This window comes from Apodemus sylvaticus, chromosome 14 (genome assembly GCF_947179515.1).
Source record: "Apodemus sylvaticus chromosome 14, mApoSyl1.1, whole genome shotgun sequence".
NCBI lineage: Eukaryota > Metazoa > Chordata > Mammalia > Rodentia > Muridae > Apodemus > Apodemus sylvaticus.
The window spans coordinates 16,652,132-16,666,764 of record NC_067485.1 but is presented as its reverse complement, the minus strand read 5'-3'; positions in this window follow the sequence as shown (position 1 = coordinate 16,666,764).

The following is a 14,633-nucleotide window of genomic DNA, read 5'->3' as shown; positions in this document are numbered from 1 at the left end:
GCAACATGTAAGTGAAGAGCTTTCTGGTGCCCTGGCAGGCAGATCTCTGGTTCCCCTGGCATTGGCAGCACTGGATGCTGGTGTGGAATACACTGTCACACTTTTATTCCAGGAAGTCAGGAGTGAGATGAGTCTGCAACAGGAGGCTACATCTAGACATGCAATTTAAGAGACCCAGGGTGAGTCCTTCCCCTGCTCTGGACCTGGTTTCTCTCGATAAATGTGGCACAGGAAGGAAGTCCAGGCTCTTCCAGGTCATCAATGTTCTTGCCCAGGACAGGCCTGTGGGCTCCCTGCAAACCCAGGACAGAGAGCTGGGGTTCGCACAGAGCTATGCTAACTTTCAGACCCAGAGGACTAACAGGACTCCCTGAGGAAGAGGATAACCAGAGGCATGGTGATCCCTAGGACACTTCAAACATGGCTGACAGCCTGGCTCCACTGCAGCCTCCCAGCTGGACTCCCCTGGCCTACGCTTGTGAAGATGAGGGAAAGGCAAGATGAGGCCTATTCTCCTCCCATTAAGAAAAAAAAATGGGAGCTAGGAATGCACAGGACAAATGATCAGTGGAGCAGCTGGGACAGAAGTCTTCCGGCCGCCATTTGCCTCAGCAAGCCAGACAGCTCCACAGCATTCTTTGCACAGCCCGCCAGGATAAAGTGATCCCCAGCAGTGTTTTCACTTCTGAGCTTAAAGGTGAGGTCTCCACCTTCTCAATGGCAGGGAATAGTTAGGAGTACACGGGATATATGATCAGTGGATCAGCTGGGACAGAAGTCTTCCAGCCGCAATTTGCAACATGGGGCTGGGTAGTTCCACAGCTTTCTGTGCACAGACCCTGCCAGAAAGGAGAGTTGGTCTCCCAGGAGTACAGACACAGGCTTAGGGGCCCACAGGAGGGACAAGCTCCAGCCAGAGACAGCAAGACCAACCAGCACCAGAGACAACCAGATGGTGAAAGGCAAGCACAAGAACCCTGCCAACAGAAACCAAGGCCTCAATGACAACATCAGAACCCAGTTCTTCCACCACAGCAAGTCCTGGATATTCCAACACATCAGAAAAGCAAGAGTTCAATTTAACTTTTCGTCTCATGATGCTGATAGAGGACTTCAAGAAGGACATAAATAGCTCCCTTAAAGAAATACAGGAGAACTTAGGTTAACAGGTAAAAACCCTTAAAGAGGAAAAACAAAAATCCCTTAAAGAAATATCAGAGAACACAAACAAGTGAAGGAATTGAATGAAGCCATCCTGGATCTAAAAATGAAAGTAGAAACAATGAAGAAATCACAAAGGGAGACACCTCTAGAGATGCAAAACCTTGGAAAGAAATCCAGAGTCATAGATGTAAGCATCAACAACCAAATACAAGAGATAGAAGAAAGAATCTCGAGTCCTAAGGCCTCTGGCAGGAGCCCTCAGATTGCTGCTTCGGGATCCAGAACAGCCTGGGCTGCAAAGCCACATCTCCAGGTTCTGCAAGAGGCAAGAGGGGCATCCGGAGGCCGGCTGGGAGGAGTCAGTGTGCTCTGGTGAGTCCAGCAGGTCCTGGCAGCAGGAGCCTTCAGGTGTCTGCTTCTGGATCTGAACAGCCTGGGCCACAGCACTCGGTCTCCAGGAAGTACAGGAGACCTGGTGTGCACCCAGAAGCAGACTGGGAGTGCACAGCTTGCTCTGGAGGCACAGAGCTTAGGTTCCAGTCCTGAGGCCTCTGGTGAGAGCCCTCGGATCGCCTCTTCGGGATCCAGAACAGCCTGGGCTGCAACACCACATCTCCACGTCCTGCAAGAGGCAAGAGGGGCATCCAGAGGCTGGCTGGGAGCAGTCAGTGTGCTCTGGTGAGTCCAGCAGGCCCTGGCGGGAGCCTTCAGGTGTCTGCTTCGGGATCTGAACAGCCTGGGCCACAGCACCCTGTCTTCAGGCAGTGCAGGAGGCCAGCTGTGCACCAGAGACCACCTGGGAAGAGGCAGCTTGCACTAGTGAGTCCAGCATTGACAAGACCAACCAACACCAGTGAGAACGAGATGGCAAAAGGCAAATGCGGGAATGTCACTAACAGAAATCAAGGCAATATGGCAGCATCTGAACCCAATTCTCCTTTAACAGCATGTCCTGAATACCACATCACACCAGTAAAACAAGATTTAGATTTAAAATCACTGGTCATGATGCTGGTACAGGAACACATGAAGGACATACTTAAAGAAATTCAGGAGAAAATGGATCAAAAGTTAGAAGCCCTTACAAAAGGGAAACACAAAAATCATTGAAAGAAATTCAAGAAAATACAAAAGCCAATAAGGAGGAAAAGCAAAAATCACTTGAAGAAATACAGGAGAACTTTGGTCAATAGGCTGAGGTCATGAAAGAGGAAACAGAAAAATCTCTTAAAAAATTACAGGAAAGCACCAAAAAACAAGTGAAGGAGCTAAGCAAAACCATCCAGGATCTAAAATCAGAAGTAGAAACTACTAAGAAAACTCAATGGGAGACAACTTTGGAGATAGAAAACCTTGGGAAGAAATCAGGGAACATAGATGCAAATATCAACAACAGAATACAAGAGATAGAAGAAAGAATCTCAGATGCTGAAGATACCATAGAAACCATGGACTCAAAAGTTAAAGAAAATGCAAAATGCAAAAAGCTTGTAACCCAAAATATCCAGGAAATCTAGGACACAATGAGAAGACCAAACCTAAGGATTATAGGCATAGATGAGAGTGAAGATTTACAACTTAAAGGGCCAGCAAATATCTTCAATAAAATTATGGAAGAAAACTTCCCTAACCTAAAGAGAGAGATGCCCATGAATATACAAGAAGCCTACAGAGTCCCGATCCAGATCAGCCTGGGTGGCAACACCACATCTCCAGGTCCTGCAAGAGGCAAGAGGGGCTTCCGGGGGGCCAGCGGGGAGAAGTCAGTGTGCTCAGGTGAATCCAGCAGGCCCCAGCGGGAGCCTTCAGGTGCCTGCTTTGGGATCTGAACAGCCTGGGCCACAGCACTCGGTCTCAAGGAAGTACGGGAGATCTGGTGAGCACCCAGAGGCAGTCTGGGAGCTCACAGCACAGCTTGCTCCTGTGACACAGAGCTTAGGCTCCAGTCCGGAGGCCTCTGGCGGTAGCCCTCAGACCTCTCCGCTTCCGGATCCAGATCAGCCTGGGCAGCAACACCACATCTCCAGGTCCTGCAAGAGGCAAGAGGGGCTTCCGGGCGGCCAGCGGGGAGAAGTCAGTGTGCTCCAGTGAAACCAGCAGGCCCCAGCAGGAGCCTTCAGGTGCCTGCTTTGGGATCTGAACAGCCTGGGCCACAGCACTCGGTCTCCAGAAAGTGCAGGAGACCTGGTGTGCACCCAGAGGCCACCTGGGAAGGGGCAGCTTGGACTGGTGAGTCCAGCATTGATAAGACCAACTAACACCAGTGAGAACTAGATGACAAAAGGCAAAGGCAGGAACATCACTAACAGAATCAAGGCAATATGGCAACATCTGAACCCAATTATCCATTACCAGCATGTCCTGGATACCCCATCACACCAGTAAAACAAGATTTGGATTTAAAATCACTGGTCATGATGCTGGTACAGGAACACATGAAGGACATACTTAAAGAAATTCAGGAGAAAATGGATCAAAAGTTAGAAGCCCTTGCAAGGGAAACACAAGTGAGAACTAGATGGCAAAAGGCAAACGCAGGAACATCACTAACAGAATCAAGGCAATATGGCAACATCTGAACCCAATTCTCCTTTACGAGCATGTCCTGGATACCCCATCACACCAGTAAAAACAAGATTTGCATTTAAAATCACTGGTCATGATGCTGGTACAGGAACACATGAAGGACATACTTAAAGAAATACAGGAGAAAATGGATCAAAAGTTAGAAGCCCTTGCAAGGGAAACACAAAAATCATTGAAAGAAATCCAGGAGAATACAAAAGCCAATGCTGAGGAAACGCAAAAAACACTTAAAGAAATACAGGAGAACTTTGGTCAACAGGCTGAGGTCATGAAAGAGGAAACACAAAAATCTCTTAAAGAATTACAGGAAAGCACAAACAAGCAAGTGAAGGAGCTAAGCAAAACCATCCAGGATCTAAAATCAGAAGTAGAAACAACTAAGAAAACTCAAAGGGAGACAACTTTGGAGATAGAAAGCCTTGGGAAGAAATCAGGGGACAGAGATGCAAATATCAACAACAGAATACAAGAGATAGAAGAAAGAATCTCAGATGCTGAAGATTCCATAGAAACCATGGACTCAACAGTTAAAGAAAATGCAAAATGCAAAAAGCTTGTAACCCAAAATATCCAGGAAATCCAGGACACAATGAAAAGACCAAACCTAAGGATTATAGGCATAGATGAGAGTGAAGATTTACAACTTAAAGGGCCAGCAAATATCTTCAATAAAATTATGGAAGAAAACTTCCCTAACCTAAAGAGAGAGATGCCCATGAATATACAAGAAGCCTACAGAACTCCAAACAGACTGGACCAGAACAGAAATACTTCCCGTCACATAATAATCAAAACACCAAATGTTCTAAACAAAGAAAGAATATTAAAGGCAGTAAGAGAAAAAGGCCAAGTAACATATAAAGGAAGACCTATCAGAATCACAGCAGACTTTTCACCTGAGACTATGAAGGCTAGCAGGTCCTGGGCATATCTCATGCAGACTCTAAGAGAACACAAATGCCAACCAAAACTACAATATCCAGCAAAACTCTCAATCACCATAGATGGAGAAACTAAGATATTTCATGACAAAACCAAGTTTACCCAATATCTATCCACAAACCCAGCCCTACAAAGGATAATAGGAGGAAAACACCAATACAAGGAGGGAAACTTCACCCTGGAAAAAGCAAGATAGCAACCTTTCATCAAACCCAAACGTAGTTAACCAATCAAATTTAAAAAATAACGTCAAAAATGACAGGAAGTAACAATCACTATTCTTTAATATCTCTTAACATCAATGGACTCAATCCCCCAATAAAAAGACATAGACTAACTGACTGGATACATAAACAGGACCCTACATTTTGCTGCTTAAAGGAAACACACCTCATGGGCAAAGACAAACACTATCTTAGAGTAAAAGGCTGGAAGACAATTTTACAAGCAAATGGTCTCAGGAAACAAGCTGGAGTAGCCATTTTAATATCAGATAAAATTGACTTTCAACCCAAAGTCATCAAAAGAGACACTGAGGGACACTTCTTGCTGGTCAAAGGAAAAATACAACAAGAAGAACTCTCAATTTTGAACATCTATACTCCAAATGCAAGGGCACCCTCTTTCGTAAAAGAAACTTTATTAAAACTCAAAGCACACATTGCACCTAACACAATAATTGTGGGTGACTTCAACACTGCACTTTCCTCAATGGACCGATCAGGAAAACAGAAACTAAACAGGGACACAATGAAACTATTTGAAGCTTTGGACCAAATAGATTTAACAGATATATATAGAACATTCTATCCTAAAACAAAAGAATATACCTTTTTCTCAGCACCTCATGGTACCGTCTCCAAAATTGACCATATAATTGGTCACAAGACAGACCTCAACAAATATAAAAAGATCGAACTAATCCCATGCCTCCTATCTGATCACTGTGGAATAAAAGTGGTCTTCAATAGCAACAGAAACAACATAAAACCCACATACACGTGGAAACTGAACAATACTCTACTCAATGATACCTTGGTCAAGGAAGAAATAAAGAAAGAAATTAAAGACTTTTTAGAACACAATGAAAATGAAAACACAACATACCCAAATCTATGGGACACAATGAAAGCAGTGCTAAGAGGAAAACTCATAGCCCTGAGTGCCTCCAAAAAGAAAATGGAGAGAGCATACATTACCAGCTTAATGACACACCTGAAAGCCCTAGAACAAAAAGAAGCTATTTCACCCAGGAGGAGTAGAAGGCAGGAAATCATCAAACTCAGGGCCGAAATCAATCAAGTAGAAACAAAGAGAACCATACAAAAAAATCAACAAAACCAGGAGCTGGTTCTTTGAGAAAATCAACAAGATAGATAAACCCTTAGCCAGACTGACCAAAGGGCACAGAGAAAGTATCCAAATTAACAAACTTAGAAATGAAAAGGGAGATATAACAACGGAAACTGAGGAAATCCAAAGAATCATCAGATACTACTACAAGAGCCTGTACTCAACACAACTGGAGAATCTGGAGGAAATGGACAATTTCCTTGACAGATACCAAATACCAAAATTAAATCAGGACCAACTAGACCATCTAAACGGTCCCATAATGCCTAAAGAAATAGAAGGAGTCATAGAAATTCTTCCAACCAAATAAAGCACAGGACCAGATGGTTTCAGTGCAGAATTCTACCAGACCTTCAAAGAAGAGTTAACACCAATACTCTTCAAACTATTCCACAAAATAGAAACAGAAGGAACACTACCCAATTCCTACTACAAAGCCACAATTACGCTGATACCAAAGCCACACAAAGATCCAACAAAGAAAGAGAACTTCAGACCAATTTCCCTTATGAACATCGATGCAAAAATACTCAATAAAATTCTTGCCAACCAAATCCAAGAACACATCAAAACGATCATCCACCATGATCAAGTAGGCTTTATCCCGGGAATGCAGGGTTGGTTCAATATACGGAAATCCATCAATACAATCCACTACATAAACAAACTCAAAGAACAAAACCACATGGTCATTTCATTGGATGCTGAAAAAGCATTTGACAAAATTCATCATCCTCTCATGCTTAAAGTCTTGGAGAGAACAGGAATTCAAGGCCTATACCTAAACATAGTAAAAGCAATATACAGCAAACCGGTAGCCAGCATCAAACTAAATGGAGAGAACCTTGAAGCAATCCCACTGAAATCAGGGACCAGACAAGGCTGCCCCCTTTCTCCTTATCTTTTCAATAGTGTACTTGAGGTACTAGCTCAGGCAATTCGACAACATAAGGAGGTCAAAGGGATACAAATTGGAAAGGAAGAAGTCAAACTATCATTATTTGCAGACGACATGATCGTCTACCTAAGTGACCCAAAAAACTCCACTAGAGAGCTCCTACAGCTGATAAACAACTTCAGCAAAGTGGCAGGTTATAAAATCAACTCAAGCAAATCAGTAGCCTTCCTATACTCAAAGGATAAGCAGGCTGAGAAAGAAATTAGGGAAATGACCCCCTTCACAATAGCCACAAACAGTATAAAGTATCTTGGGGTGACTCTTACCAAACATGTGAAAGATCTGTATGACAAGAACTTCAAGACTCTGAAGAAGGAAATGGAAGAAGACCTCAAAAAATGGGAAAACCTCCCATGCTCATGGATCGGTAGAATCAATATAGTTAAAATGGCCATTTTGCCAAAAGCAATATACAGATTCAATGCAATACCCATCAAAATCCCAACTCAATTCTTCACAGAGTTAGAAAGAGCAATTATCAAATTCATCTGGAACAACAAAAAACCCAGGATAGCTAAAACTATTCTCAGCAACAAAAGAAAGTCTGGGGGAATCAGTATCCCTGACCTCAAGCAATACTACAGAGCAATAGTGTTAAAAACTGCATGGTATTGGTACAGTGACAGGCAGGAGGATCAATGGAACAGGATTGAAGATCCAGAAATGAACCCACACACCTATGGCCACTTGATCCTCGGCAAAGAGGCTGAAAACATCCAATGGAAAAAAGATAGCCTTTTCAACAAATGGTGCTGGTTCAACTGGAGGTCAGCATGCAGAAGAATGCGAATTGATCCATCCTTGTCTCCTTGTACTAAGCTCAAATCCAAATGGATCAAGGACCTCCACATAAAGCCAGACACTCTGAAGCTAATAGAAAAGAAACTGGGGAAGACCCTTGAGGACATCGGTACAGGGAGAAAGTTTCTGAACAGAACACCAATAGCGTATGCTCTAAGAGCAAGAATTGACAAATGGGACCTCATAAAATTACAAAGTTTCTGTAAGGCAAAGGACACCATCAAGAGGACAAATCGGCAACCAACAAATTGGGAAAAGATCTTCACCAATCCTACATCAGATAGAGGGCTAATATCCAATATATATAAAGAACTCAAGAAGTTAGACTCCAGAAAACCGAACAACCCTATTAAAAAATGGGGTACAGAGTTAAACAAAGAATTCTCACCTGAAGAACTTCGGATGGCGGAGAAGCATCTTAAAAAATGCTCAACTTCATTAGTCATTAGGGAAATGCAAATCAAAACAACCCTAAGATTTCATCTTACACCAGTCAAAATGGCTAAGATTAAAAATTCAGGAGACAGCAGGTGTTGGAGAGGGTGTGGAGAAAGAGGAACACTCCTCCACTGCTGGTGGGGTTGCAAATTGGTACCACCACTCTGGAAATCAGTCTGGTGGTTCCTCCGAAAACTGGGCACCTCACTTCCAGAAGATCCTGCTATACCACTCCTGGGCATATACCCAGAGGACTCCCCACCATGTAATAAGGATACATGCTCTACTATGTTCATAGCAGCCCTATTTATAATTGCCAGATGCTGGAAAGAACCCAGGTATCCCTCAACAGAAGAGTGGATGCAAAAAATGTGGTATATCTACACAATGGAGTACTATTCAGCCATTAGAAACAATGAATTCATGAAATTCTTAGGCAAATGGATGGAGCTAGAGAACATCATACTAAGTGAGGTAACCCAGACTCAAAAGGTGAATCATGGTATGCACTCACTAATAAGTGGTTATTAACCTAGAAAACTGGAATACCCAAAACATAATCCACACATCAAATGAGGTACAAGAAGAAAGGAGTGGCCCCTGGTTCTGGAAAGACTCAGTGAAACGGTATTCAGCAAAACCAGAACGGGGAAGTGGGAAGGGGTGGGTGGGAGGACAGGGGAAGAAAAGGGGGCTTACGGGACTTTCGGGGAGTGGGGGGGCTAGAAAAGGGGAAATCATTTGAAATGTAAATAAATTATATTGAATAAAAAAATTAAAAAAAAAGTAATAAGGGAAAAAGGTCAAGTAACATATAAAGGCAAACCTATCAGAATTACACCAGACGTCTCAACAGAGACTGAAAGCTAGAAAAACCTGGGCAGATGTTATACAGACCCTAAGAGAACACAAATGCCAGCCCAGACTACTATCGCCAGCAAAACTCTCAATCACCATAGATGGAGAAACCAAGATATTCCATGATAAAACCAAATTTACACAATATCTTCCCACAAATCCAGCCTCACAAAGGATAATAGATGGAAAACACCAACATGAAGGAAACTACACCCTAGAAAAAGCAAGAAAGTAATCTTCCAACCAACCCAAAAGAAAGTAACCACACAAACATAAAAATAACATCAAAAATTACAAGAAGCAACAATCACTATTACTTAATATCTCATAACATCAATGGACTCAATTCTCTAATAAAAAGACATATAGACTAACAGAAATATTTTTCCTGTAAATCTTCAATTTTATCAGAAAATGTTTATAATTCCTCTTTCAATTAATTTAGTAATGTTTTTATGGCTACCATTTTATTCACATTATTTTTCATGATAATCTTCAATTTTAACATGTTTTTCTATATATTTCTTTTATCAGAAATATTTTCCATGTAAATCTCTAATTTTATCACAAAATGTTTTTAATTCCATCATCAATTAATTTAGAAAGGTTTTGTATGTCTGTCATTTTATCTGTATAATTTCCCATGAAATAGTCAACTTTAACGTGTTTTTCTATGTATTTCTTGAATTTCATCAGAAATACTTTGCATGTAAATCTTCAGTTTTACATGAAAATATTTATAATTCCATTTTCTATCAACTTAGAATTATTTTTATGCCTACCATTTTATCTGTATAATTTTTCATGATAATCTTGAATTTTAACATGTTATTCTATATATTTCTTCAATTTTATCAGAAATATTTTCCACGTAAATCTTTAACTTTATCAGAAAATGTTTATAGTTCTAGTTTCAATCAACTTAGAAATACTTTTATGCCTACCATTATTATATCTATATAAAATTTTCTATAATATTCAATTTTAACATGTTTTCTACATTTTTCTAAAGTTTTATCAGAAATATTTTCCACATAAATCTTCAATTCTATCATAAAATGTTTCTACTTCCATTTTCAATTAATTTAGCAATGTTTTTATGTCTACCATTTTACTCTCTAATTTTCCATGAAAATCATCAATTTTAATGTTTTTCTATATATCTCTTCTATTTTATCAGAATTATTTTCCATTTAAATCTTCAATTTTATCATAAAATGTTTTTACTTCCTTTTTCAATAAAAGAAGATGCTTTTCAAAAAAAGATCTAGAGGCATATGGCTTTGGAGAGTAAGGCCTTCTATTCAGAGCTCAACCAGACTCAAGGATACAGCCAAGACCTGGAATCAGTCCTCTCTCTCTCTCTCTCTCTCTCTCTCTCTCTCTCTCTCTCTCTCTCTCTCTCTCTCTCTCTCCCTCCCTCCCTCTCTTTATATATATACATACATATATATATATGTATATATCAGGTAAAGGAGAGTCTTCTCCTAATACCTCTTTGAAAAACATTACAAGGAATGCTTTACAATATGAAAACCTCAACACAAAATATAAGCAGAAGGGGAATTCTTTGAAAAAGAAAAGCATAGTACCAGCTACAGATCAGACACAGGACTCACTAACAAGAGAAAAGGCCATCCATACTGACTGAACTGCAAGCCCTCGTGAGTGTTCTGATCCATATCCTAGTGAATAACATAGGGGACCCATCAAAGGTAAAGGGTGTAATTGGAATCACTGACATCCCAGTTGGGTGCCTCACCCACACATCTGAGGGTCTCTATGACTCACACCATAGCAGAACAGCAAGCAGAATGAGCTGTGGCCACACCAGCCCTGAGGAGCACAACCATCCATTCACATACAGTGGTATTAGAGACAAACTGTGGTCAGACATTGATGTCAGAGGGCCTGTGACCATCATCTGAACCAAATGAAGAGAGGAATGGGCTTTGACCAGCTCCCCACTCCCAAAGGGAGTAGCCATCCATGTTAGTACAGGGGAACTGGAGACGAGCAGGAGCCAAGTCTTGCTGACCAGCGTGTCTGTGACCCAGGTCAACTTAAAACAAAGATTGGTATGGGCAGCTGTTGACACAGAATCCTGAGGGACATAAACATTCATTCAGATACGGTGAAATTGGGACAGACAGCAGCCAGAAGTTGGACATAAAGCCACTGATGGCAGGAGCCATCTAGGAGAAGCTAAAACCTAGCAGGTGATCTTCCTGAGATGGTTTCCTCATGAACTGTAAAGGATGTCAGATTTGCTTCTATAGGCAAGGCTAAGATTACACTGGAGTAAAGATTCCTGCTATTTAAGTGCTTTTTGGTTATTATTAAATTTATATAACAAGCAGTAGGCATTAGCCCACTCTTTTGAGCACATTTCTGCAGAGCAACAAAAATGTACTAACTTGTAGAGATGGTATATGGACAAATAGATGATTTCTTAATTTTTAATGATGAACATATAATGGATTCCTAATATTAGGAATTAATAAGATCAATAATAGTGGGACTGCTACTAAGTCCTTTCAGGAGGTTATAAAACAATTAACCAATGCTTATAAAAATGGAACTAACAATTTCTCATAGGTGCAAGGACAGAAGAAATTGACTGGGTTGATCTGTAGAAAACTTCAATAGCAACTTAGTCACACAATTATGGTTTTTCACTTTCAATGAACCTGTTGATCTTGTGACAGATAATGAATGTTTAGCCAGAGAATTATTCTTTACAGATATGCATGTAAACATTCTCTGTTGCAAAATTTTTATTCAATTTGTGATTTATGTGTAAACTTGTGGTGAACTCTTTACCACGTGATCATACATTCTGAAAGATACTTAAGTGCTAAGGATACGGAGAAAACAGAATCTTTCTTTCTTCAGACCTTTTTTGGAGAAATTTTTAGAGATTATGGATTCTCAGAGAATTTTTTAGATATAGAATTTTCAAATAAAGATTAAAATCCCTTTCTTCTGGGACTCCACTAGAAGTCTAGGAGTTAGATCTGAGACGTTCGGGTAGAGAAGGACCAAAGGCTACTTTACTTAATGCCCTGCCCTTGTGCTGCATGTGTTAATTGCCTAACCTAGTTGTTTTTAACCCTCACAATGAGGAAGAATATTTTTACGAGTTTCTAGAAGTTGTCAGCAATCATGCAGTATAGTCAGAGAGCAAGAACACCTGGAGACCATCAGTCTTTAAAGACACACCTGCATCAGACTCTGTGACCAGCTGTGCAGGCTCCAGGTAATTTGACCCAGCAAAGGACAAAGAAAGAATGGGCTGTGACTGCCTTACAAGTCACAGTGGGGAAGGAAAGTCCCAGTGTGGAAGGAAATGCAACCAGATGGTACATCAAATTCAAACAGATAAATGTCAGGGACTGGAGTGATAGGGTCTGTGTAGAAATGAACAGACAGAAGAGTATTTGGGGTCCTATGAAGTGATGAAACAATGTGTTGATGTGTTTCCATCACAGATATGTAATAAAAATGGTCATTATGGCCAGAGCGGGGAAAGAAAACAGCTGTTTTGAAGCAGTTTTTCTGTTTTATCAAAGCTAGATTACTACTAATCTGAAATAGATTTGGGTATATAATTAGAGCATCTAGTCACAGTGGGTACAAAAGCAGCAAAATAGTTAAGGTAACACAATAAAATATCTATAGAGGACAAAAGGAAGCACGTGAGTAAGGAACATGAGCTGGAGAATGAAACAAATTATTAAAAAGAAAAATGCAAGGCTAACTACACCAGTGAACAGTCATGACCATGTGCTTTAGAGGGGACGAGTGATAAACTTAAAAAGGAATCCTCTTGAGAAGGAGTTTGTTTGATTGTTATTTTGTTTGTTGTTTTGTTTTGTATTTAATGCAGCTCAGGTTGGCCAATAACATCACAACTCTCTAGCGTCATCTTCCTCGGTTTTGGGAATGTTCGCATTGCTACCAGGCCAAGATAAAGAAAAATGGTTTTATGTAATATCCAGGGAAGGAGAGGGAGGTTGGAGACGTCGAGAACTGCAAAAAGGAGGCAGATGTGTGAAAAGGAAGGAAGGAAGGAAGGAAGGAAGGAAGGAAGGAAGGAAGGAAGGACGGAAGGAAGGAAGGGGAGGGGAGGGGAGGGGAGGGGAGGGGAGGGGAGGGGAGGGGAGGGGAGGGGAGGGGAGGGGAGGGGAGGGAAGTAAGGAGGGACTACCAGCAGAAGTTTCATTCCTAGAAGACATGAATCACTATGTTGAAAATCCCAGCAAGATCATCAAACAAAATTTAAAAACCTAAGTAAATAAAATAACTACAACTATTAAATAGTCTTACAGGTTATGGAAATAACATTACTATTAAAATTATGTTCCCAGCATGCTCCAGATGCACACACTTTCTACTTTCAAAGATCCCCTTAGATTTCACCAATTACTAGCTTACAACTTAGTCATCAGAACATCATTTGCAGGTCACTGCCCTGGCAGAACACGCAGGTGGCCAGCCTTCACCTCTCAGTCTCCTCCTGTCCTGTGTCTAGAATCACAGATTAGCCATTTGAAGCCTGCAGACGGAGTGCACGAGTGTTATGGGGAGGGCTCCAGTTGTCTCTGCTCTCCACCCTGCAGCTGGTTGGGTTCTTGTGCTCCTGAAAGAGGAAACCCAGATGAGACTCAGTGTGAGATCACACACGCAGAATTTAGTGAGTGAGCACAGGAAATCAAGTACACACTTAAAAAACAAGTGGACCTAGCAGAATGGATTCACTCCTCTCTTCTCCTCTCCTGTCTCTGTAAATTGTTCAGTGCTTCCCTCAGAGTGGGCACATGAAGTACCTATGTGTCCTTCTCTTGAAATCCCATTTTACCATGAAGTAAGTCTAAATATTTATATATGATTATGTCATAAAATATATATTACAATGCAATATATGAATATATGTATATATTACAAAAATATGCACAGGGATCTAAGTACACCCAGAGGTGAAACGTTTATTGGAGGAAGGGGAACCAGAAAGCACCTGAGGGTCTTGAGGCTGTCTACCTCCTCCTCTGCATCCTGTTTGGACGCATGCTGATGAACCTGGGGTCTAACACTGCACTGCCATTCACTCTTGACCATCAGTGGACTGCGACCCTTAACTTAGTCCTGTATTGTGGGCCCTGAGCAAACACAACCATTATCAATTAGGTCCTATATGGGGGCCTAGGTTGCAGCTCCTTCCTGGAACTAGCCTCCTATCTAACACAAGAACAGTGAGTGCACAGCCTGGCTAATGCCCTCTACACACAATCTGTCACCACACACATGGAGGCTCCACCCAGGGCAAAGGAGGAGGTGGACCTGGGAATATCCCTGCCCCTCACACTTCAGCAGTGTAGACAGGTCATCACAGAGGACAGAGCCTGTGGCGGGGAGATGGGCACCACCCTTGGACACCAGGCCCTCTCGGGGTTCAGGACCAAGCTGATGGCCCTGCTAGAGCTGCTTAGAGTGATGGTCCTCAGCCTGTGGGTCACATCATCTTTGGGGGTTG